This window comes from Dermacentor andersoni, chromosome 1 (genome assembly GCF_023375885.2).
Source record: "Dermacentor andersoni chromosome 1, qqDerAnde1_hic_scaffold, whole genome shotgun sequence".
NCBI classification, from domain to species: domain Eukaryota; kingdom Metazoa; phylum Arthropoda; class Arachnida; order Ixodida; family Ixodidae; genus Dermacentor; species Dermacentor andersoni.
In genome coordinates, this window is record NC_092814.1 from 361,542,368 (window position 1) to 361,566,698 (window position 24,331).

Sequence of the window (24,331 nt, forward strand, 5' to 3'; positions counted from 1 at the left end):
ACATATTGTGAGAAACTGCAAAAATGACTTTAGCTCGTATGTGCCGTATGCATGTGCCGCATCGTATGTGCTGACGATTTTTCCGGCGGTACATACGATGTCGTTTCCAATCACCTGCTGAGCGTCACTTACATGGTTAAGCAGACGCTGCCATTTCGCCGCATTGCAGCCATAAAAATAATCGTCAAGCCTACCGATCTTCTTAAAGGCAAATAGAAGCGTGTACAGTCTGTTTCACACTTAGGGGAAAACTCGGAACGTATTGCATCGCGATGCGGCAAGCAATGAAGTCGTGCGGTGGCAGCAGCTCGAGCAGGCGCAGACGCTCGAGGGGCGGAGTCGTGATCTGCGTCGTCTGCTACGGCGGCGCGCGCTGGCCGCATTGTCGGGAAGCGTGCTACTGTCAGAGGCAGTGCACGCATATTTCTTCACTGTGTGTGCTACCGTAATAAGCAGCGACAAGACGCACCAAGGTGTGCGCGCAACGTGTTCAGTCTTTGTTTGACTCGAAAGGAAAACAAAGCACTCAACAATGATAACTATGGGAGTCGAACACGATGAAACAAACGGATAGGATTAAATGAATGTTTTAGGTTCAGACAATGAGCTGGAAATGATTTTTCTCCACAATCATTCGCTACACCAGACAGACTCTACCCGCCGGCGGGGAATTGGACACGTCACGCTCTTTCAGGCTTTCACCTGACTAGATCACTGCGTTGCTGACACAATCAGGCTGCGGAAGCTGGCCGGCTACTGCTTCAGCAGTCCACTGTGTCGCACTGATCACGCATGTGCTCGCATACGTTGTGAAGCATGCAATAAGCTCGCACAATGCTGTTGACATTTTCGATTTGACACTCAATTCCCTTCAAGACCCTGAATCTGGCCTTTAATCTCCCAAAGGCATTCTCAACGACATGCCTTGCTTTTGAGAGTGTGTAATTGAACGTTTGCACTGTTGGGTTGCTTGCACTCATATAAGGGAAAGGCTTAAAGGGACGCTGCAAAGGAAATGCGTGGTCACATAGGAGGACCGCTCCTATTGGCATCCCGTCATTAATATGGCTTGGTAGAGTGAAGGGATGAGTTCCTACTGCGTCCGGCAGTGGGCTTCTTCGATTTTCCACTTCTGGCTACCGGCGGGCAGCCAGAGCCAGCCAGAGCGCCTTCGTTTTTCTCGGGTTGCTCCGCCCCCCGCGCGACGCACTTCCGCCGGGCGTTCGTTTTGCTCGGGCTGGACGGTTCTGGCTACCCGCGGGCTGCCAGAACCTGCCAGGACGATCTTAGTCTGGCTGCTCTCTGGAAGTTCTCTGGCTAGCAGACGACTAAAAAAGAGGCGATGGGCGCTCCCCGCCATCTTTGCTGGGACTTCACGGATTGCAACGCGGGCGCTTGAGGATTTACATTTACCTGGCTCAGCCAACTGTCTACGGTGATCTTCAGATTTCCTTACTTCTAGTGTTATCTTTTTAGGTGCTAACGCTCCGTTCCGCATCGCGAAGCGGTGTGATACGAGCCGTGGTGAACCGTTTCAAGCTTTTGTGTGTGTGTGTATGTGTGTGTGTCCCCTGATTGCTTCTTCGCGGCGGTGAACAGAGCGCCGCGCTCTCATGCGTGCATGTTAACTGCATCGTGTTCCACGCAAGTTGTAGACGCTCATTCACACATTGCGGTACATTTTGGTTTCGTCTTTCACTGGTGGCGTTCCTTTTCACATATCTCGCGTATGTATATCTCTCCTTTCTCTGCAGTTAGCGAAGGCTTTGCAGCTAGCCCGTGTTCGCTCCGTCTCTCTGTCGTATGCTTAGGTGGCAGCTCGAAACCGATATGTGTTCGAACTGCAGGCCGTTGATATAAGAATACACTGTTTGCACTCGGTACATTAGACACACGTACATTGGCTTATTGCTCTCATGATTGCGACCAATGTTTTTCGTGTGAAACCTTTCGCTGGTCACAGGCGACGTGCATTTTCATGCGCCAGCCGCGTCCCCAGCTCCTTAGGGTCAAAATGGGAAGCACCATCAGCCACAACAAACTTTCTGAAATCGAAGCCCAAGCATGTCGGCGCGAAATTTTATGCGTATGGGATGTACCCGATAACCTGCTTTTTCATGTCTTGTGATGACACAGCGCCAACTCATCAATGTCGCCGGTGGTCGACGTGATCGCTGCGAACAAGGATCCTCCAGCTATCGCTTTCGAGTATACAATCACGATTTCGCGTCTTGTCATCCGACGCGTCGGAGGCCATCTGTTGCGCTGCGCAAGGCGAGGTTGGCCCAGTACGCGTCCTTCGCCGAGTCGCGCGAAATCGCGCGAAAGTGATCGTATTCCTGAATGCAACTATATATTTTCAAGCTGGTAACGCATAAATGGGCCTACTACGCCGAGCGCGCGCCGGCCTCGCCGAGCGCTGCCATGCTGGTAGCATGTTTACATTCGGCCAGCTGTACCGGCATTCGATTTTGCAAACTTCGGGCAGGTTCGGGTTGTCTTGGGATCCCAGCCCACGTGACTTCCTGTCAGAACCGGAACTAGCTGGATGCCAGAACTCCGAAAATCGAAAAGGCCTAGTATCGAGCCTCTGTACAGCCGCGGCCACGTCTGTGTAGAGCGCGCGAGCAGACGGCCTTGCTCTGCTGGGCGACACCGTGCGGCAGTTGCGGGATCTGACGCACTCTGCCCAGGAGCATGCGCGGCCTAATATACATGCAGAACTGCATTGCCCGAGTGGCATCGTTGAAACGGGCACTTGTTTAGCCGAATATGTACGCTTCTTCAGGGCGCTCTCGGTATCGCTATGCCAAAAGATTGCGCGTTTCAGCTGATAACACGCGCCCGACTCTCACAACAAACTATGCGTGCTTTCTGGCCGTTCCGATTACGCGGTGATACGAAAAAATGATAACGCCAACAACAGCGTAAAAAGAAAATCGAGGCGTTAATTTTTCGATGCCGTCTTCTGCCTGCCCTTGGCGCTTTTAAATAATGTATTATCTTGTATTTTGGCTCAAAATTATTTATTACAGGACGTGACGTGTTTAGCATTGCCGAAGAAGAGAAGCCTCAGCCTACGGACAGCGTTTCCACAAGGGGTCTTGTGGTTAAAACTTTGCCTCCTTCCTGATGTTCCCATTGTTAGGCCGCTGCGGACTACTTCGAATCGCTGTCTTTCTGAGGCTCCCTTGTCGTTCTTTTGAGAAAACTGCATTATGCTCAATACCATAGCCATTAGAGCAGCAATGACCGCTTCGTTAGATCATTAGGTTGCACGACGACTTGCACTTTTTAAAAATAAACATGGAAACACTGAAGAACAACTTTTATTTATGCGAAAATATGCAACGAGAAATGGCGGGTATATTGTAATAGAAAATGGGTCCTCCACGATTCTGTTTCACAGTTTCGATCCTCTTGGGAAGCGAGTCGTACAGCTGATTCACAAGGTCTGGCAGCTGTCGGAGACGGTCCCACTCCTCTTTAATAGCTAACCAAAGCTCGTCAGTGGTGACTGCGGCTAGACCTGCTTTTTTGGCTAGATTTGACTTCATCATTCTTCATACATTTTCTATGATATTTATATCGGGGCTTCTCGCAGGCCATTTTAGCCTTGTCATGCCCTAATTGTCCAGCGTCTTATGCACTGCCTTTGATGTGTGGATGGGTGCGTTGTCCTGTTCTAGCCAGTAAAGTCCATCCGGGAAGGGGCCATCGAGAACATGCGGAATAAGCACTGTCTCTAAAACGTCTATGTACGTTTCAGAGGTCATCTTCCCTAAAATCGATGGAATGGTCCCAAACCTGTGTGGCTGACCGCGCCCCACACGTGAACAGTGGTGCGCCCGCTTGAGCGAGTACCCAAGACATAGCGCTCCTTGCACCTGCAGGAGATGTGTCAACGACATATGAATTAAACTAACAGCTAATGCGTTCACATTTTTGGCAAACCAGCATGGAACACGTTACAAAAAAAAAAAAAACGAAATGAAAGTGCTGGATGTCAATTAAAGCTTCACTGAGTAAGGCTAACTCCGAAACCAGGCAGGAAGAAAAAAAAGTATTAGTTGCAATGCTGAAGTTAAATATCGTATTACATGTATCTGCTTAGAAGCTTGAGACCACACAAAAGGCGTTTTCATTTTCAAGCAACGCTGTTCCTGAAAGAAGTGGGGAACTACCCAGCGCTCGCAGCCAGTAACAACGGTATAGGAATGCATGACATACCGGCAGTTGCGCGGACCCCACACCCTCCTCTGCTGGTCCCAACGGGTGCAGAACGAGGCCTCATCCGTGAACACAACGGCGCGCCAGTTGTTCGGGCACCAAGACTCCACCGCAGACGCAAATTCAAATCGCTCATTGCGGTGTCTTTCAGCCAGCATCACTTTTTGCGCTGACACTCTGCTTCTTACACCGGCTTCGTGAAGCCGTCTCTTCATTGTCCTAAGGCTGATGTTTCCGAGCCCAACTTCGTCCCTTATTTCTTTGGCGCTGAGGTGAGGATCGGCCACAGCTGCTGCCACGATTAAGCGGTCCTCATATTCTGATGTCACTCGCTGTCGACTTGCACGAGGAGCATCACTAATTCGTCCTTCATAATAAGCAGCCTGAAGGACCCTGTTAACTGCGCGTATAGACCTCAGACTCTGCCCAGGCGGCGCTGCGGAAAAACCCGTCACCAGCGCCCCCATCGCAGCCTTGGCGCTAACTGAGTAGTGCAAGGAGAGCTGTCCGCAAGCGAAGCTGCATAGGCCACAATGGACCCTTCTCTTTCGTTTGTTGTTGAGGCACGGTTTACAAAATACCCAGGACCTGGAAAGCTTCTTCCACCCATGCACGCTTCGGAAAGGAAGCTCAGCAGGGCGAAGTACGTGTACCATATAAAACAAAGTCTCGAGTGTTATTTCGGCGTGCTGCAACTCGCAAGTACAGAGAGCATCAGGTTTGTCTATAGGCATATCAGCATAAAAATCTAAGCATTTCAAATTGGTTCATATGAATATGTCCTGAACACAAGACTTGAGTATCTCCTGTATTTTTATGTATTTTATCGTAATGTTTTGTCTCGCAATTATTGACAGAGACTAAATCCTTTCATAGCCTTTTCGAGGGCAGCAAACAGAAAACGTTTTCGAAGGCAGCAAACAGCGTGCGATCATAACGAAAGTAAGCTTCCTACAGTGCCTACGCGCTGCATCTTTCTTTCTCGCAGGAGCTACAGCATCGCTCAGTACCTTAATTTGAACTTTTGGCAGACGCTTCGAGCAACAAGTGCGCACAAATAAATGTAAATAAACGCGACATTTTTTTTCTTTACACACGTGCGTTACTTCGCAATTACTCATCCAGTGCTCCTACAGCAACTTTATTGCTCACATTTGAAAAACTCAGTCGAGCAGGCTCAGCACATTGCGAAGCGTGCTTGTTGTATCGGCGCAGCTAGGACATACAAAATACCGAAAGCAGAAATGAGCTCGCGATACAACGATGCTCTAGAACAGGATTTTGAATTCATAAACGAACCAAAATGTTTGGTTAAGCTGACCTGCCAAATCTGTCCGTTCCACTTGTTGAGTCAAGCGTAGGCGGACATCTGTTAAAGGTGGAGATATCGATGGCACATAAGCAGGATGGTTCGCAACGTTGTTTTTTCTGTTACCAACGAATTGGCGGCTGCAGATTCTTCAGTTTTCGCTTGGTTACCACGGTCCTCCGTCAGGGCTACGCAACACAATTGCAGAAGAACACAATTGTCGCCCTTTCTCATGCGAGCCGCTGTGTTGTGGGGAATGCAAGTAATCCGATTACCCAACAGGTTGAACGGCCCGTATCCAGCGCTCTCGCCTTTCCCCTTCATACGATTGCGATGGAAATAGGGAAAACTGAACGTTGTTATTCCGTTTTTCACGTTCATGGCAATTTACAACACAACATTAGCGTCGATTGCGGCGTTTCTTCGTAGCGCGAGAAGCTATCGCGGTTGCCTTCGTTTCCGCCATCAGTCTGAAGAGTGAGCCAGCAAGCGCGTTATGGCAGTTCGGCGGCCCGTCCGACTATCGTAGAAATCCATAGCTCTCTGTCTGGGTGTTAAATGCGCAATACACTCGCAATATGGACCAAAATCTAGTTAAATCGTTGTTTCGCAGTCGCTAGCTGCATAGGCAACTTAGCAAGGGAGTCGGCCTTCGCACTACTCAATTACTGCCTCTTCGCAACGGCAGGTGGCGCTACGCGTCTTGCAAAACTCCAGAGTCTGACGTCCATAGGGCGCCGGGTAGCTGCGCATATCGCTCTTTGGGACATTGTGCGCCCCATAATAGCAATTGCGGGTCGCTCATCCGCTGTGAGTCGGGGAGCCATTGCGAATAAATTCTGCGAAAAGGTTTGACTTCTATGTCGAATATAGGCAGCACGCATGCGATGTTGTCATTTCATTGGCGATAACATTATCTGGGATTGGTGACGACATAGTTTTTCATATCAAGTGCCCTGACAGAATCGCACACGCTATCACTCACGTGCGCAATTCCCTTGTCATCGCGCGTAGTAAGAGGGCGCCCTCGGGTAATGCGCACAACCGGCAAAACACGTGCGCTTACCAGCATAATTTCTGGTTTAAAGCAGCGTGCGCCGACCTGCATGTCTATTAGGCCGCGCATGCTCCTCAGCACAGTGCGTCAGATCCCGCGACTGCCGCACGGTGTCGCCCCGCAGAGCAAGGCCGTCTGCTCGCGCGCTCTACACAGACGTGGCCGCGGCTGTACACTGCTGCATCATGATTGCGCCCTGGAGACCCTGCATTAATAAACATGAACTTGTAGTTGTGGTGTACAACAGCAAGCAAAATTATGGTGTACCAGCCCTTATAGTTGCAATAGTCGTGTGCATTTTCTTTGGGTGGCGAGACTTTTATATGGCAACCGTTCAGCGCGCCAAAGCTCTGCGGAAATCCTGTGCAGGCTTCGAACTATCGCACGGGGTCTCTAACATTGTTCAGTGACGGAAACCGCACAACTTGGGGCTCGAGATCATCTACGGGAACGTCGCAAAACTCTCGGAAGATCTGGTTCACGGATGGCTGACTCACGCCGAAAAGATGCGCCACAGTCCTTTCTTCTGCCGACGTGGCGAGTCTGTACAGCGAGAGGGCAACGCGCTGGTGTAGGCATATGCAAGCTCGCATGTTCGTATCCTCCGGTGCTAGTGAGGGACACGAGCTCACGATGTAGGCAAATGTGGAATGGGTCACGCGAAAGTTGGCCTTGAAATGTTGATCCGACAACGTCGGCAGGGTGGTGTCGTACCAAGACGGTGGTCTGGACAGCGTCCACACACTCCTTTACCTGGCAGACATGACCGCAGCGAGGCTGCGACATCGCCTCTCGGCCGCCTTCCGCTTCCTCTTGATTGACGCTTTCTGAATACGTACAGCTTGCAGTTCAGCCCGTTTTGCAGACAAGGCCTCGTACTGCGCAACCAGGTGAAGCAAATCGGGTGGACGATGACGGTCGCATTCATAAAGAGGCCGGCTAAGCGCCATTACACGGCTGTTCTCGGTTGCGGGTCGCAAAGTCGCACCACGTTCAACACTGGACCTGCTGAATTGCGCACACGGTCACTCCCGGTAAGAAAAAAAAATAAAGGAAATGCACAGTGATGCTGCGGTTAGCGCAGGCGATGGAACGAGAAATGGGACGCTTCACCAGGTTGAAACCGCAACAAACGCAGCCATTTCAGAACGCCATGGATCAGATTGGATCGGCTAAATGAGCTTCTCCGCTACTTTTGCAAACAACTCTTGCAAATAGTTAAAAAGCACACTGTACAGCATGTAGCGCAGAAAATAATTAGAGAAACAATTTTTTTCGAGTTGGCAAGGTTAAATGTTCAAAAGTCACGTGATAAATCGTCGAAACGGAAGTGAATCGACTAAACATGGAAAGTGCCGTATGAGCCACCACCGTTCCGTTCCCACGGCCGTTACGGCATTCAACTGCCGTTTGCGTTAACGGCCGTTGCAAGTGCCCGTGTAACAGGGGTATAACCTTTTCGCTTATGTCTCGTATATGCGCGCACATAAACGCTGATAAGTAATTGCTGTCCTCACAAAGATAATTCCCCATGTCCAAACACTGGCTCCTAGTTCTACCTCTGTAGTTCATGGAAAGGAAAGAAGTTACTCACAGCCGTAAAGTCCTTCTTCTTTACGCAGTTGAAAGACTGGCCGGACGTCGCCGCAGGCGCTTTCTGCGCTCCCGCCGCCTTTTCAAGAGCAGCAGCAGCAAAAGCTTCTTTCTCGTGTGATACATTGCGGGAAGAGAACACTGATGCCAGCGAAGCAAGCGGCTAAGCAAAAGCTCGACAGCAACGTCGTGCGTGGTCGCCCGCAGATCGCTATCGACGCTGTCTCGCGTCGCGCGTGATGTTGACCATTGATGTAGCTTTTCTTGCCATAAGGATGTGTAGATACAAACGGCGTGCATTTCTCAACTTAAAAACAATGTACTACCTCTAACATTGATAAATTAAGTAAGAATGGCTAGCCATAATGAAATTAAGGATAAACTTTTCTGGAAGCCAAAGACGAACGTTCCCGCCAACGCTGAGCCGCTGGTCTGTCAGCCCTGTGCTACGCGCAGCGAAGCGCGAACGCGTGCGCGTATCGTGTGACTGGCCGCCCTTCCCTTCATCACCCGCGTACGCGCCCGCAGGCGCGTACGCTTACGTGTACGCGTAGCGAGACGAGTATCCCGTACTGCGTGTGGTTGGGCCTTTATGTTTGCGTTCGCGTGTTTAGAGAGTTGAGGCCAGAATACATGGAGCGAATATGCGACGAATAGTCGGCGTTCGCGCCCGGCGGCGGAGAAAACGTCGTTCGCCGCCGATCTAGCTGGCGCAGAAAAGTTCGTCGGGCGTCGACGATACCGGATACCGGAAGCGGCAAACGAGCGGCGGCTCAAAGCGAACCAATCAGGTCTCACTATCCGCCCCGACTTCCGACTAGGCTTCCCCGCTTGTCCGTGTATCCCGATCCCGCTCTATCGTTCACGCCGGTCTCCCGCTTTTCGTATTCGTGGCATCCAAAGCGGCGCGGCTGGAATTTCACAAGTTAATTTCGGCTGTTCAGAAGCGTGCCATCCTGTGGGACTGCAGTCGCTATGACTACAAAGATCAAAGAAAGAAGACTCAGGCGTGGGAAGAAGTTGCCGCCGAAATAGGATGCGACCTGGAAGCTATGTTTACAACTATTAGTGCCTCTATGTTTCCGCACGCAGGGTGGGCTTCCTGCAGCTATGTCGCTCTCACTTAGAAGGGAGTGTCACCCGTTCAATGTACCCACTTTTCATCATAGCTCGCCGTGGTCAAAATACATACAACTCCAACCGCCACGCGCCCTGCATGTTACGATGGTGGTGCCCGTACGCCAGTTGCGTGTTCTCTCGAGCGAACGAAAGTTGTTAGCTCTCGTAATCAGTCAATCAACAGCGACCCCATGCAATCGCGCGACGATGCAACGATTATCTGCGGGAAAGATTGCAACCGCTACAAGAGGCTGAGCTGCATGTGCGGTGATGTTGGGCGCGCGGATGGGTTTGGGCGCAGCAGTTTCGGCCCACTATTTGGCACGTGACCCTTAGCTACGTTAATACTTTTTGTGCACACCTATATGGTTCGCCGCGGCAAGCCAATGACAAAGGAGTAATAGCATTGAAATAGTATTCAGGTGATAGTGGTAGTGACAGTAGTCAGGTGATAGCATTGAAATTGATGCTGCACCCGTGCTTGTTGCTGGCATGCGAAGGTAGCTGTGAGCTATTATTGTGCTCTACTTCCAGAAAAAAATCTATAGGCTAGGTGGAAGAGCCTGCGGGATACATTCACGAAAAAGTACCGGGCGTACAAACACGGCTCCCCGAGTGCCTCAGGTGCAAGTGACGGGAAGGAAATCAATGATGCAAGCGTGAGCTGGCCTTATTTCACCTTGCTGAAGTTCTTAAAAGATCAGGCGGAAGTTGGCAGGTGAGTGCCTTCTAGTTGTTTCACTTGGTCGTTTCAGGTTTGCATGCAAGCGAATCATTCAGTCCGCGGAAACCATTGTCTGAAAACACTTTCAGGCATCAACGTGACAGCTGCACCCGTATCCAAAAGCATAGAAACTGGCTTCCCTTCAATCTGCGCGGAAACTTTGTAGCCTCGCTTTCCATCTCATGCGCATAGTAACACGTGAAATGTCTCGGAATCATCCGCTTCTTCGTCCGTCGCTTCAGCATAGTTCACTGGACGACTTTTTCGCTCTCGGCAGATCGTTTGCAGGTGCCCAGTCTTTGCACATGAACGGCACTTCGCGTTGCGGTACCAGCACCTGTCTGAATTGTGCCCTTTCCCGCTGCGATAACAAACGGTCTGCTTGTGCCCCCTTCTTTTCTTACGCCCCAACGGCCTGGCTTTTGTTTCGGCTTTCCCTCGTTTACCACATTTATGTCAGCCGAGCGTTCAGCCTGGCAATGCAGCTCCTTTGTTTGCCTTGCAGCAAGTTTTTTTTCGAGCGCAATCTTTCATGCCTTTTCAAAGGTTAAGTCTTCTGTTGCCAACAATATCCTTCGAGTCTCTTGGTCGCGTAATCCTACCACTAGTCGATCCCTCAAGGTATCATTCAGAAACGCCTTGAACTCTCAATTACGCTCCAGACGTTTAAGCTCCGTCATGAAGACTTTGAAGCATTCTCCTTCCTGCTGCGTGTGCTTGTTGAACTTGCAATGCTCGACTATTACTGAATACTCGGGGCTTTAGTGTTGTTCTAGTACACTATTTCGGAGGTCTTGTCAGTAGGGCTGTCAGGAACTAAAATTTTCTTCAGCTCTCTGTACAGTGTGCTGCCTATTACGCTCAAGAACAACCTCAACTTCTTTGTCTCCTGAACCTCGTTAAGTGCCACAAAATTTTCAAACCTCTCGAAATACGACTTCATATCCTCGCTTCTTGGGTTAAACTCTGGCATGCTTCCGAAACGTTGCGAAGCTACAGGGATTGCCATTTTTAAATGTTTGCCTTCTGATGGTGGCCTAGCCGTCCGTTGCGCCGCAACAGCTGCGTCGGTGCTTGGTTCAGAATCGTAGCATCATCCCATCTTTGTCACCAATTGTTATGTTGTGGCCAAGGAAAGACCACGACGCAGGAAGCCAGGGCAGGAACGAATGTGCTTTATTCGAGAGCACCTCTGCTTCTATAGCATTGACAGCCCTACGTCATAGGCATGTGCTGAACTGATAACTGATACCACAATGGTGAAACTACACTCACGGGATTTCTTCACGTGAATCAGTTCTCTTTTGCCAATAACAATTGTTTCGGTTTCGATTTTGACCGTAAAAATTTCGTTGAAGCGGAAACGCTCCCCAAAAATGACTCATTGTGCAGAGAAACTTAGGGCATTAATTTCTATGAAATACTGACGGGGAATTAAGAATTATTTGTTGTAGCGGTATTCGTTGTGGCGGGATTCAACTGTATTTGTATTCTTTAAAATTGGCATTCAAGGTGTTTCAATTTTCCCCCAGGCGCTGTGCAGAGAACGCATTTGGGATAACGGCGGCCAGATGGAGAATTCTGCTACGTACCATCCACCTGAAACCGAAGAATGTGAACTTCGTTATCAAGGCTGCTTGTATTCTGCACAATTTTCTCACTGTCCACAACCCACAGTCACACACGTTCACCGATACAGAGGACAGCTTTGGTAACCTCGTCGCAGGACAGTGGCGACAAGGTGTCCAACAAGCATCACGAAACAAATCGGAACCCCACTTCCCGATAAAGGCAACACATTGCAGGAACTACCTAGGTAATGCGGCAGCTGCCAGGAACCTTTTCGCAGCATACTTTTGTAGCAGTGCTGGGGAGGTTCCTTAGCAATGGAATCTCCCTGGGGTGTCCAAAGAAGCAGTTGTCAAGCGGCTACGGGAGCAGACACATCTAACAATTCAGTGATGGTGAGCTATGAAAGTTACAAGGCTAAAGCCTCATGTCACAGTTTATGGGTTCACAGTAAAGAAATCTATTCGTTACATTTACATCACACCTGCAGGCTCTGTTGTATTAAGCTTTAAAAAAAAGCTAGTGCCCCTTCAATTGTCTTGTCACGTAACAACAATGCTTCTGTGTGTTACGTACACCTCCTTTAACGCTGGGCACCTAGTACTTCCAGGTCATGAACAACATGTGCATTATCAATGTAACGTTGCAATATTGATGGGAATATGCAAGCAGGATAGGCTGATTGTCTGGGGATAATATTTGCATCAAAGGTTGTACATATCTTTAGAGTGACAAATAACTCGGGAATCTATTACAAAGATTAGAACAGAAATTAAACATTTGTATGGATCCACTTGGATATGGTGATGTTGAAGTAATCCTGAAAAGCATATTTTATCCTCTAAGCAAATGGTATGGTGATTAACATGAGCAGGTGTATGCATATCTCCAGTACACTGCTAAGAATGTATAACTGATGTCCAATCATTTTCCTACTACAGTCTCCTCACGTCCTCTTGCCTTTGTGCTGAAAATCGCTGCCACAGTGCATCATTGCTAAATGAGAATCATCAAAGCCCAAAGTGCGTGAGATTGCCTCTCGGCTGCAAAATGCAAAACCGGTGCACTATGCACTGGGTGGCCATTAAGGAACCCCAGGTGCTCAAAATTAACCTGGAGCCTAGGCATAGCATAGGCAATTCGTTTTGAGAGAGCTATGCTTAAATTCAATAAGCGCTCGCACCTGACATCAAAGCTCCTGCTTTCAGTGGCCTTTCATTTTGCATTAACTCTGAATGGCTGGACAAGGTATACTTATTTTAGAACCTGTGATCAATTATGGTGAATTATTTGTTTTGTTACTTATATGCAGGAAAACCAGTATATACATGCAGAAACATTGCTTATTGTCCTTCAAAACAATTGCCTCCCACGGTACTTCACTTTTAAGAATGCTTATATAGATATCCCACACTTTGGGCTGTGTCTGTACAACATATCCGCTTCACAGTGAGAGGAAGATTTAACTGAGGAAAATCAGCTACTGTAGCCTGAAGCAAGTCCGCTAGCCTGCTATCTGTTAAGGGGGAACGAGATGTGCGCACGCCAGCAAATGCATTGAAAACTTCTGATAAAATACTACTTGCTCTTAGCATGGCTGTCCATGCTTAAATGTAATTGTAGCGTTGTAGAAACATTGGTTAATCCTTCTTTCATAGGAATCACTCATAACATGAAAGTGAAACATGTCTTGCGACATTTCCCCATGAACTTCACTGCCTTTCTGCTGCACTTAACAGCATTGTTAATTGGCGCCATTCAAGGCGAAGCAGTAGGCGGCAATCGAACGTTAAACGGAATCCATGCGACGAAACTGCGTTGTTACCGCTGACAGTATGACCACAACGCTGAGAGAATATCAAAATAGTGCCATCTCCTGGGGTGCTAGAAAACGAGCCTTGTCTTTTCAAGACATTTCTGTGATGCTCGTACATGCTAGAATTCGTGGTGAAGACCAGTAAAACATTTTTCACGTTAAGAAAAGTGCAACAGACCCTTCATCACTCTGAATATTTCTTTATTAGTTGCAGCAACTCAATCTGAAAGTCGAGTTGCCGTTCCTCTGGCACTTTCCTCAAGAATTTTACTATATTGAAGGCCATATGATAGTACTCGGCCTCTAAAGGGCAAGCCTGGAGGGTCTTGGACAGTTCGCCCATTTCAGTCACCAGAGCGTCTTCACTTGGCCTTCTCTTCTTTTTTTTTTTTTTTTGCAGTCTTTGGCTAGCGGCAGCCGCTCCTTGTGCTGCTGACGTCGAAGCTGATGTCATAGATGACGTCGAGGCTGGCGCTGGGGATCATGTTGAGGCTGGCGCTGGGGATGACGTCGAGGCTGACGAGACCTGGGACGCTGACACCAAGCCTGACAGATCAGAAAAATCTGATTGTTCGTCCAAGTCCTGGTCTTCAAACTGGGCAATGCCCATTAAAATGTTTTCGGCACTACTGTGCAGCTGGTTCGCACCAAGTCGCTCACTTGTGTCCAGCTGCTGGCTCACCACTCTCGGGCTTCCAGGCACTACATAATTGCCTATGTAAAAGAAAAAGAAAAAGTGCATGTTTTCTATGTTGTGACGTTTTGTAACATTGCAATAAAACAAAGTGAAACCATTTCAGTGTTTTTCTTGCTCTTCATTATTGTTATAGCCTCACACACTGTAAAACTTATGAACAATACTAGCACTTTCATAATGTTAAAGTTGTCATTCACTAATGTGATCCGTATTACCGTGCATTGTGCAAAAGAGAAATGCAAAAGAAAAATATAAGTAAAGGTGCATCAAAATATTTTCGTGCATGTCAGTGTATCTGTAAAAGAAAATATATATTCCTTGTAAAGTGTCTAATCGCAGTAAAAATGCCATACTAGAAGTAACTTATATAAGTCGGCAATTTGGCAAGCATACATGAAACATAGCCATGCACATCATATTCATGATTTAAGGTAATGACTACGATCGAAGCGGCACCACATGCTATAACATGGAGATGTGAAAACCCTTGGAATTGCACCGTGATAACTCCGAAAACTATATAATTCACAGCCTAGGCATGTGGTATTTACAATGAAGGCCACCTGTATATTACAGCTTGCTTGCATAAACGTTGAATTGCCAACTTTCCCCCTCATTTTGTTTACTTCGGTGAGCCGGCGTGGGTATCAGCATACCCAAAAAATACGGATGTAGCAACACCGAGCACAAGCCCCTCCCCACCACTCCCCTACCCTGATTAATTGCCGGACCCTCTTCCCCTCGTAATTCCTGGCTGCACCACTGGTGGATACCCAAGCACAGCATGGCCCCCCTTCCTTTGTACGCGCCTCCACCGCAAAAACCACTTATTGCACAGTGAAATTTGTTACATTTAAATGCCCATTACCATCGTTCATAGCAGTAGGCTTAGCCAAGTATATCTCAAAATTATTAGCCGGTAAAAGGCTTACTATCTCGCTTTACGATGAGGTTAATTGCCCATTCGGAAGATACAAGCACCTCATCTCACTGACATAGACGTAATCAAGGTGGGTTTCCTTTGGCCAGCAAAATGTTCGCAACAACAATAATATAAAGCTTACGGTCTCGTCACCATGGTGTCTTTTAAAAACAGCAACAGCTCCAAAAAGGGCCATGTCGTGTCGACCGACTCGACATCGTCGGCGCCGGCGCCGCTCTTTTGTGTCTTTATGCGGCCATTGAAGATGCGGCGAAACTTATCACCGAGCGATTTCCATCTCTTCTGCACCAACTCCAGTCCCACTGCACAGAGAAATGCAAGACTGCTTAGTAAACGATTATTCACGTTGAAGCTGCAAAATCTCGTGCTTACCTTGGATGTTGACATCTGGCAGGACGGAGGCCGTCACTTCATTCCACAGTGCCGCTTTGAGGTTGCGGTCCTTATGTTGTTTATGAGAGGCCATCCACAATGGTTGGCGACGTTGCACTTCGGCTATCAAAGTTTCATTATTAAAATGCAGCCGTCACGGCTGAAGATTTCCGTACCTGCCATGAAGAACGATCTCAACGCGCAGAGCCAACAAGGTGGTACTGAAGCAGCTTGCCCGGGCTTGCCTGAACGTCGCGCGAAGAGTCGTTCGGAAGTGACGTTGGCTCGCCGTGGTCATGTGAGGTGCGTCATGCTACTAACGCGAGCGGCAGCTTTCGGCGCGGGCGCAAAAATCCTAGCGGTTGTAGGTCTCCACGCCGCCGCGCGCCGACACGCGAAACAGCCTCCGCGCCTGACGCCGTACGCGCCCAGGCTTGGTGCGGCGCGTGCGGGCGCATTGGAACGCGTACGTCTGTTTGAGCCTTTAATAGTAGTAACATGGGAAAAATTAAAATAAGGACAGTCTGTGCTTGTGTGCACGCGCGCGCGCGCACGCACGCACGCACGCACGCACGCACGCACGCACGCACGCACGCACGCACGCACGCACGCACGCACGCACGCACGCACGCACACACACACACACACACACACACACACACACACACACACACACACACACACACACACACACACACACACACACACACACACACACACACACACACACACACACACACACACACACACACACACACACACACACACACACACACACACACACACAGAGAGAGAGAGAGAGAGAGAGAGAGAGAGAGAGAAAAGAGTGCCCTCTCTTCTATGCCATAAAACACGTATCTACCGTCGACACGCTTCTTATAAAACTGGTTGTATTTTTTCAGCGCCATATCCAACATTATTCAGCCGGCCGAGACTGAAACCGCTGAGGAAGTGTTCGAGAGATTCTACAACACTGGAGGTAAAAGTTACGGCTGGGGTTACTAATCATTAGAGTCAGTGCTGTGGATGTTTACGCTGCTTTGGCTTTTACTTTTGTCCAGGAGCGCAGGAAGAACAGGAGGAGGACGAGATTTGCAGTGCCCCTACAAGCTCCGTAGAACAAAGTAGTGTTGAGGCAAAGACGTCGAATAGTCACGACACAGCAGCATTACACTCCAGCACCATAAAACATGTCTCAGAAACTCCGAGGAGGAGGCGAGCCCAGAAGGCAAATAGGGGTACGTGGGAACAAGAACTGGACAGAGTTGACGCCCAAATAGTCGCTAACAGCGCCAAAGAAGCCTTGTACGGACAGCTGTTGGCAGAAAAGTTTCGCTCTTGCCATAAAAGGCTAAAGCCAGAAATGGAACTTGAACTCTTAGATTTTTTAAAGAAATATAGGGGTTCCAAGAACCTCAATGAAAACCTCATGCATACAGGTGTTCTGCCTAAGTTTTTTGAGGTGGCGGGAGGCCAGTATGCGCCCACTGCCACGTCACAGCACCTTCATTCATGAAGTACTGCGCGAACATGTTTCTTGTTACCGCAGCACTCGCACTATAGTTCCTTGACGGTGTTGCTTCCAAGTCAAGCAAGTCGCTCCTCTCGATTTCAGTCCTCCATTGAGCTGGAACAATGTTGCCATAGTCGTCCTCCACGTCTGCATAGCCTGGCGGACTGCACGTTGCGTCACTTGCCGCACACAGAAAGTTGTGGAGCACACAGCACGCCAGGACAACATAAGTTGCATTGTCGGGCAGGTAGGTTGATGCGGCCAAGTAGAACTCGCCATCGGGCAGCCAGAATGCGAAAAGCATTTTCGGCGATGCGCCTGGAAAAAATACACTTGGCGCATTCATAAAATATTGTTCAAATGCTGCTAAAGCCTTCATGGCATATGTTAAAAAAAAGAACTCCAGTGTTCCTAAAAATAAAGCTAGGAACAATGTGCTGACAAGCAACCATCTTTTAAATTTAGTTGGAATAACTTCTTTGCACAGCAAAAAGTTCCTAGAGACATCTGGTTTGACTCACCGCAGACCTGCATGGGTGTCTAAAATGCAAGTAAATATCATATCTGCGTTGCTCTGCTTTCTCCGACTGGTACCTTTTCCTCTTTCCATAACCCCACTGGGACGTGTAGTTCACCTAAGTGTGAATAATACAGAGTATAATAATACAGAGAAAGTAAGGAACACAGACAAACTTCAGTATGCTTGTGTAATTCGTGCTTAGCGAAGCACAAGTTGTCTTCCTATGGTGAATGGAGGCTTGCCGGAAACCCCCTCCCCATACCTTGCTCTGCTCAGCCTGTAGTTGAAGACCCTCTGGGTCGGCGGCACGTGTTTTCCTGGGTACGGACGCAGAAAATAAGGTCGAAGCTGGAATGCCTCGTCCCCAACAAACACGTGAGGTGCAACGTTGTTGCTGTTTGGGAGACGTGCTGGTACTGGGTTGTTCAGGCCTTCATTTGCAAGCTGCCTTCCGAATGAACTTGCCTTGAACACTCCCCCGTCACTGTGCCGGCCTGCAGCCCCAACGACGACCATGATGAAGCGGTACCTGGCGTCAACAATCGCCATCAACACGATAGAAAATGTGGCCTGGAGTATGTAAAAAGTCATTCACATTATTAGAAACAGCACAAACCAGTTCGCTGCAAAAAAAAAAAATAACACTAAATACTATACCTTGTAGTTAAAATATTTGCTTCCAGGGTTTGGCGGCGCCTTAATTTGGATGTGCTTGCCATCGACTGCCCCGATGCAATTGGCGAAATTCCAGCGCCTGCTGAATATCTCGCCGATGTTTTGCCATTGGGCAAGTCCTGGCTCCTAGGTTACACAAACAAGAAAGCAGTGCATTTTGAACAGGTTGCGATGCATGACATCGCTTAAACTGAAATAACTTCACTGCTGAGTATTTAATGCCCTTAATACCTGCTACACCTGTGATTCGCTTCACAAAAAAGAGTATAAGCAAAAATGAGGCCAGCCATACTCAGAGGTAGGTACAGCGACTGTAAGTGCCGCCAGAGAATATTGCAGGTGTGGTGAATGACGACACGACATGTTGATGGATCAACTCTAAAATTCATTGCAATCTGCTTGATTGCACTCCCTGAGGAGAGGTACCTGCGCACATAGGAAAACGCTCAATCAATGAGGTGAAACAGTGGGGCTCTTCGATTTACAGACTCGGACTCACCGTCGACTCCCCGAGAAGCAGTTTAGCATTCGTTTTTAACACATATTTCTGTGGCGTGGGAAATTCTAGGACTACCTGCAAACAATCCGCGGCGAGTTCGATATTGTAAACCGAAGGGCACTAGTATGTGAAAGCATTAGTCATATTGCAATCGATGCTGTACCTGAGGGTGATGGCTAGCCTCTCTTCAGAACACAAAGGTTCGCGACACGTAAACGACTTCACGAAGTCCCGTTTCACCAGTTTGTGCAGTTCTTTGAACTTGGGTGGTGTCATTCTACAGTATCTAAAAACATGGTGGGGTCTGCGTCCTTTTTCATGACTTGGAACTGAAACGATTGGAGTAAAACAAGAACATTATTGAACTGTTTAAATGTAGAGTCTTTTACAAAGCACTTTATGACTGGCGTATGTAGCTTTTTTTTCCCTCTTTTTTTATTCTAGGGGAGCAATTCATGAAGTCTTGCTCAGCTGCCAAAAGCTATAAATACATAGATCAACGACGCGGCCCTCACCGTATTACAAAGGTTGCGTCACCTGCCGTCAGCACCCAAAGAGAAAAATTTCTCCCGACGGCTGGCGTAATCACTAGCGCAGAATCGGAAATGAGACGTAGGAGAATGACGCACTATGTCGCTTTACTGACTAACTCTTGAGTCTAGGCGGATGGAGATGGCCCATTTAATATTGCTCAGACTGCCAGCGCGGCAAGAAGTTTTTAGACACAAACTGCTGAATGAAATGGCTTACCAGGGTGATGCATCAGACCAGTACACTCTGTGTTGTTTACACTTACATGTCAGCGGCAATTTCGAAAATTGTAGGAAACACAAACCGCTACTTACCGCGGTGTGGTACTCTCCTTCTTTATTTCTCTGTTGCCATACCTGGTGCACCCAGTGTTTACGCTGCCTTTTCTTTTTTCTTTCAAGTTCTATTAACTTCATGAACAATAATTTCTTCTTCTGAAGGAGGAGGCTCCGAATAACAGCCATGGTTAGACAAGCTCACGTGCGCTGCTTTCGGTCTGCTTGCTTCGGCCGCGTGCGCGTTGAGCCGCAGAACAGAGCCGCGGAGTTGGAGGAGCCGAAAGTTGTTTACCCGCCCAGTGTTGCCACAACGCATAGCATCGCCGCTTTCTTTAAACTACATCGGCATATGAATGTCTCAAACACATAAAAAACACTAGAGATCATTTCTAAACAAAATTTTACGCGTGTTTAGACTGTTCCGCAATTCAAAAGCGATGATAGTTGTCGTTACAATTTTTTTTTTTTTTTGTCATGGTGTTTCGCTACAGCGCATTTTCCTCGTCTAGCCACACTGATAACGCAGGGAGTCGCCGGCGGCGGCCGCCGTGTCTTCGCTCGATGTAGCGCAGCCCGGCGAACATACGGCGTCGCGCCGCGGCAGATTTTCTGCCGCCCGCACTTCGTCGTGAAAGTCCGCTCCATGGATTCTGGCCCTTATAGTTCAGCAAGCCACTCGGCACAGCGGGCCAGCCTAGACGCCAGCGCGCATGTTGTACCGCGCACGCGCACTGGCGCCTACGCTAGCCCACTGGGCACGCTGGCCTCCTTGCTAGCTGAGCTACGAATGTTTTGTCTTGAAGGGACGCGCACCGTAACATACTGCAAAGGTGCTTGCGTTGAGCGTATGCAAGGCGAGAAACGCTGTTCTACACTGTCTGTTCTCTTAACTTCTGCATTAAACCGATGTTTATAGTATTCCCGCAAACGCAAGGGTGACGAGTATGCCAACCGTAACTGCAAGTCACGGTATGGTCGTAAGTTGTCGCGACAGCGCATGCAGCTGTAGTTCACAGAGCCTGTCACTAAGGGATACGCGACGAGGTATGGTCGATGAAGAAGTACTTGCCACGATTGGTATTTGGTAAACGGTAATTACCAAGAACGGCGGGTGCTTATACTACCGCAAAGGACGGATGCTGGGCGGTGACTTCAATCATTTGCTAACTACACACATCTACACTGAAATAAACTGGTTTCAGAAATTCCCGCTTAAATTCTCGACCCTTAACTGCGACTTCGCCTGCCACCTGGACTCTATTTTTTTCTCTTCTTTGTACCTCGTTCCTTTCCTAATGTGTGGAGACGTGCTCACCCCGACGTTCCGTTCTTTTTATTTAATGAATTCATTCACTCATTAATTTAATCGTAAACTGCTGCAGAAGATTACGTCTTTTCATCTCCATAATCATCCTCTTTCTCACCTGGGATCTGCCATCGTAAAACAGTGCTGCTGTGTTGCATATGGCTGGGCGTCGCATATACAGTTTTCTAGGAATGTCCAGCAGCGCGCATGCAATGTTGGGTGGGTGACGAGACAGTATAGAGCACCTTCTCTGCCACTTCCACACTCAGCGTTCCGCTCCGTGAGCAACTATTACCCGGTTCGAAGGCAGGCCACTCTCGGAGAAAAATATCTTGGGAACTTGGTCAAAACATTATTCGATTCACAAGGCCAAAAAAGACCAACTGTGCCTCTTGAAAGTACCTGCACTGTGTGTACTGCAGCGTTCACTCTCGCTACCTCTTGATTCTTTTTCCTTATCTCTCTGTTTATATAGTCATACGTAGCATCACAATTGTTTAAGTGGAAAAAAAGTGTAAGCGGGTCAAGTTTGGCAAGCTGGTCACGTGGAAGAGGTAGAGAGGAGATGGGACCGCTTAGAAAAGTATATATATATATATATATATATATATATATATATATATATATATATATATGCATGGTGGTATGCTCCAGACCCCACCGTCGGTTATACTTCGCTCCTCGTAGAGACAGGACGTGTGTCGAGTCAGGTACTGAACAACACTGCAATTTAATAAAGGTGGCATAAATCATGGATCCGGGACCTCACAGAGGTGCGACGTAATGCTTACCGTATTTATCTCGCATTTACAAGTAAATTAGCATTAAATTTTTTTTCCTCCCCATCTGTGCGGTAGTCAGTCCTCCACGTCCATGGTTAAACTCCTTGCCTTTCGCACTTCTATTATCTGCCCTTTTCTTTAGTATGTTGTCCTTTTTTTGTCGGCAGCCTGTCTCATCTCTCACAGGATGAAGTACAAAATGTACCTAGCTGCACTAGTCGAGGGCAGCTTTTTTCGGATTCCTGATGCGTCGATTTAAACGATCCAAGCCTAAATGACAGCGATACAGGCGAGGTGTGTTGCGGTAGCTCGTGAGTTTGGACTAACGACGCTACTCACGCTGAACTTTCGTCGGTTGCGTGGTTGTGAACCGGAGTGAAAGGCAGGAGGGTAACACGCCCTCCCGAAATTAAAAATTCCGAATGACCCTTTGTTCGAAGATTGGACATACGTCAAGGACCCACAATACGGCACACCGTCAAGTCGGTATGAGCTTGCTAAGGGGGAGCTCAGAAACTCAGGATAGGATTACATGCGCGTTCATTTCACGAACTTTAGTTCCTCCTGTCCCACCTGGCCACAACAACATCCGGGAGAGCACGGTCCAGATAACGCAGCGCAACAGAAGACGGAGACCAACGCAGACCTGCCTGCACGGCGCCTTTGCCACGGTACGAAACCTACGGGGCAACACGTGTGAGCGCACAGAACCATAACAAAGCCGCCATTGTGGCCCGAAAGGCGTGGCCGCTACAGCAAAGAAATAAAAAACAGCAATAAAAAGGAGAACCTGCTACGTCATTTCCTCCACACTTTTCTCCTAGCGCGCGGAGGGGGTAGGGCCTTTCTTGAGTTTCCATCTATCGATGATGTTAAGGATATTTTTATTGAAATTGAAACCCTGGGCACTGGGTTTGTTGAGCGGAATGTGGAAAACAGATTATCTAATGCGTGTTGACCGATTATGCTTAGGAGTACACAGAAAAAGTCCTTTTTGTTCAAGTAGTACTCCTGCAATTCGAGTGCAACTGTTGTCACTAGTACCGGCTGTACCGGCTTCCAAGTATTTTTGTTTGCTGTGCCAATTTCCACTGTTCAAATAGGTCAATAACAGCATTAAGGAATGAAACTGTCTCTCCGTACTTTTCCTCATCAAGCTTGCTCATGGCAAGCTTTGTTGTTCTCGATGTCATCAAGATAACCCACCTGAAAACAATTTCAAAGAACCAAGCAGTTGTCAGAGCTTCCACGGGTAAGTCTCCTTTCTGAACTAGGAAACGAATTGAAGCTGCAGTGTCATGGTTGAATAATTAATAGGCAAGGCTTACTTTCATTTTCTTGAAATGTCCAGGATCTAAGCAAGCTGGCTTCAAGTGAGGTGGAAGATTCAAATCAAGCTTCGCATCAAGCTCTACAAGCATCTTTATGTGCTCAATCTTAACCTCGTTAGACGGCAAGTTATGGTCAGTTACACTATCACTTGGTAAGAAAAATGACTGACCTCTTGTAAAATGATTGCGAAGGTTCTTTAAGATATGCGCTACATCGGCAACAAAATACAACCTTCGACTTGTATCGCAGGGGTGAGGGCATGACATGAAGGTTTTGTAGTACTTGCGGACAATTATTCCTAATTCCCTCCAAACACCTTGGTTACCGCCTCCCATATCACTGACCATTGCATCCACGTAGATGGAAATTTTTTCACACTGCTGAATTACCTCCAAGACTACATTCTTAACAGCTCTAGAACTAAAGGATTGCCCTGTCAAATGGTATGCCACAGTCCGCTTCCACCGTGTGGTCACACCACCTAACATGAAAACTAGCGTATGGGTAGCCAAGGCATCCTCTGGCAGTGTCCTATCAGCCAACGGTAGGGTAGGCCTGCCAATTACAAGGCCGGTTGATTGATCAAGAGCTAGACTTGGTGTGAGTTGAATCTCGTCCGGCATTATGATTGCGTGCCGCTCATGGTCATCCGTAAGCTTAACATGAAGAATAAAAGCAGCAATGTAGAGAATATCATGACTATGTATCATGAACATTGTCATACACACTTACTTTAAGAGCAAGACAGTGCAGAATGTCATGAAGCATGCCTGGAGAAAATTGTGCTTTTCCAAGTGCCTATGTAGGGTGAGTTCAGATGGTAGCGGTATGCAAAGTTACTTTACAACAGAATACCCACGGGCCCCACAGGACAGTCTAACCTTGAGAGCTTTTTGAATTGTTTCTGGAGACCAACCCACGCCTCTCGTCGATGACTTTTCCATGCACTGGGGCTGCTCACAGGCTACAAAGTGATCAATTTGTTTCTTCATGTTAATCTTTCCCTGGACTGCTTTGTTTTTCTTTCGCTGTGTAAACGCCAGGCTTCTCTTGGTACTTTGCAGCTGGTTTTCTAATTGCCGTATCCTCTCCTGTAGAGCACCTACAGTATCTGATGAAAGGTACTGGGCCTCCGGACGAACTCGTACAAGTAGACTGTCAGTCATGACATTTGATACAGCTGTAAATGAGGCAACAGCAGTTACAATAATTCAGCGTGGAAGAAAAAGAAAACAGGAGCGAGGCATACCAACGGTAGAATTGGCACTTTCACCGCCTATTTTTGTTAGCCTCTCCAAGCTGTGACACTCTCCGTGCTAAGATTCAATATTATAGATAACACTTGGGGTAGCTGCAAATAGGAATGCCTAATAAAAAAGGTGTGCTTGCTTTTCATAGCAGGGAGGCAAAATTCTAAGGAACACAACCCACACCTTCTGTCACACATTGTAGCCTGTGAGTCATGT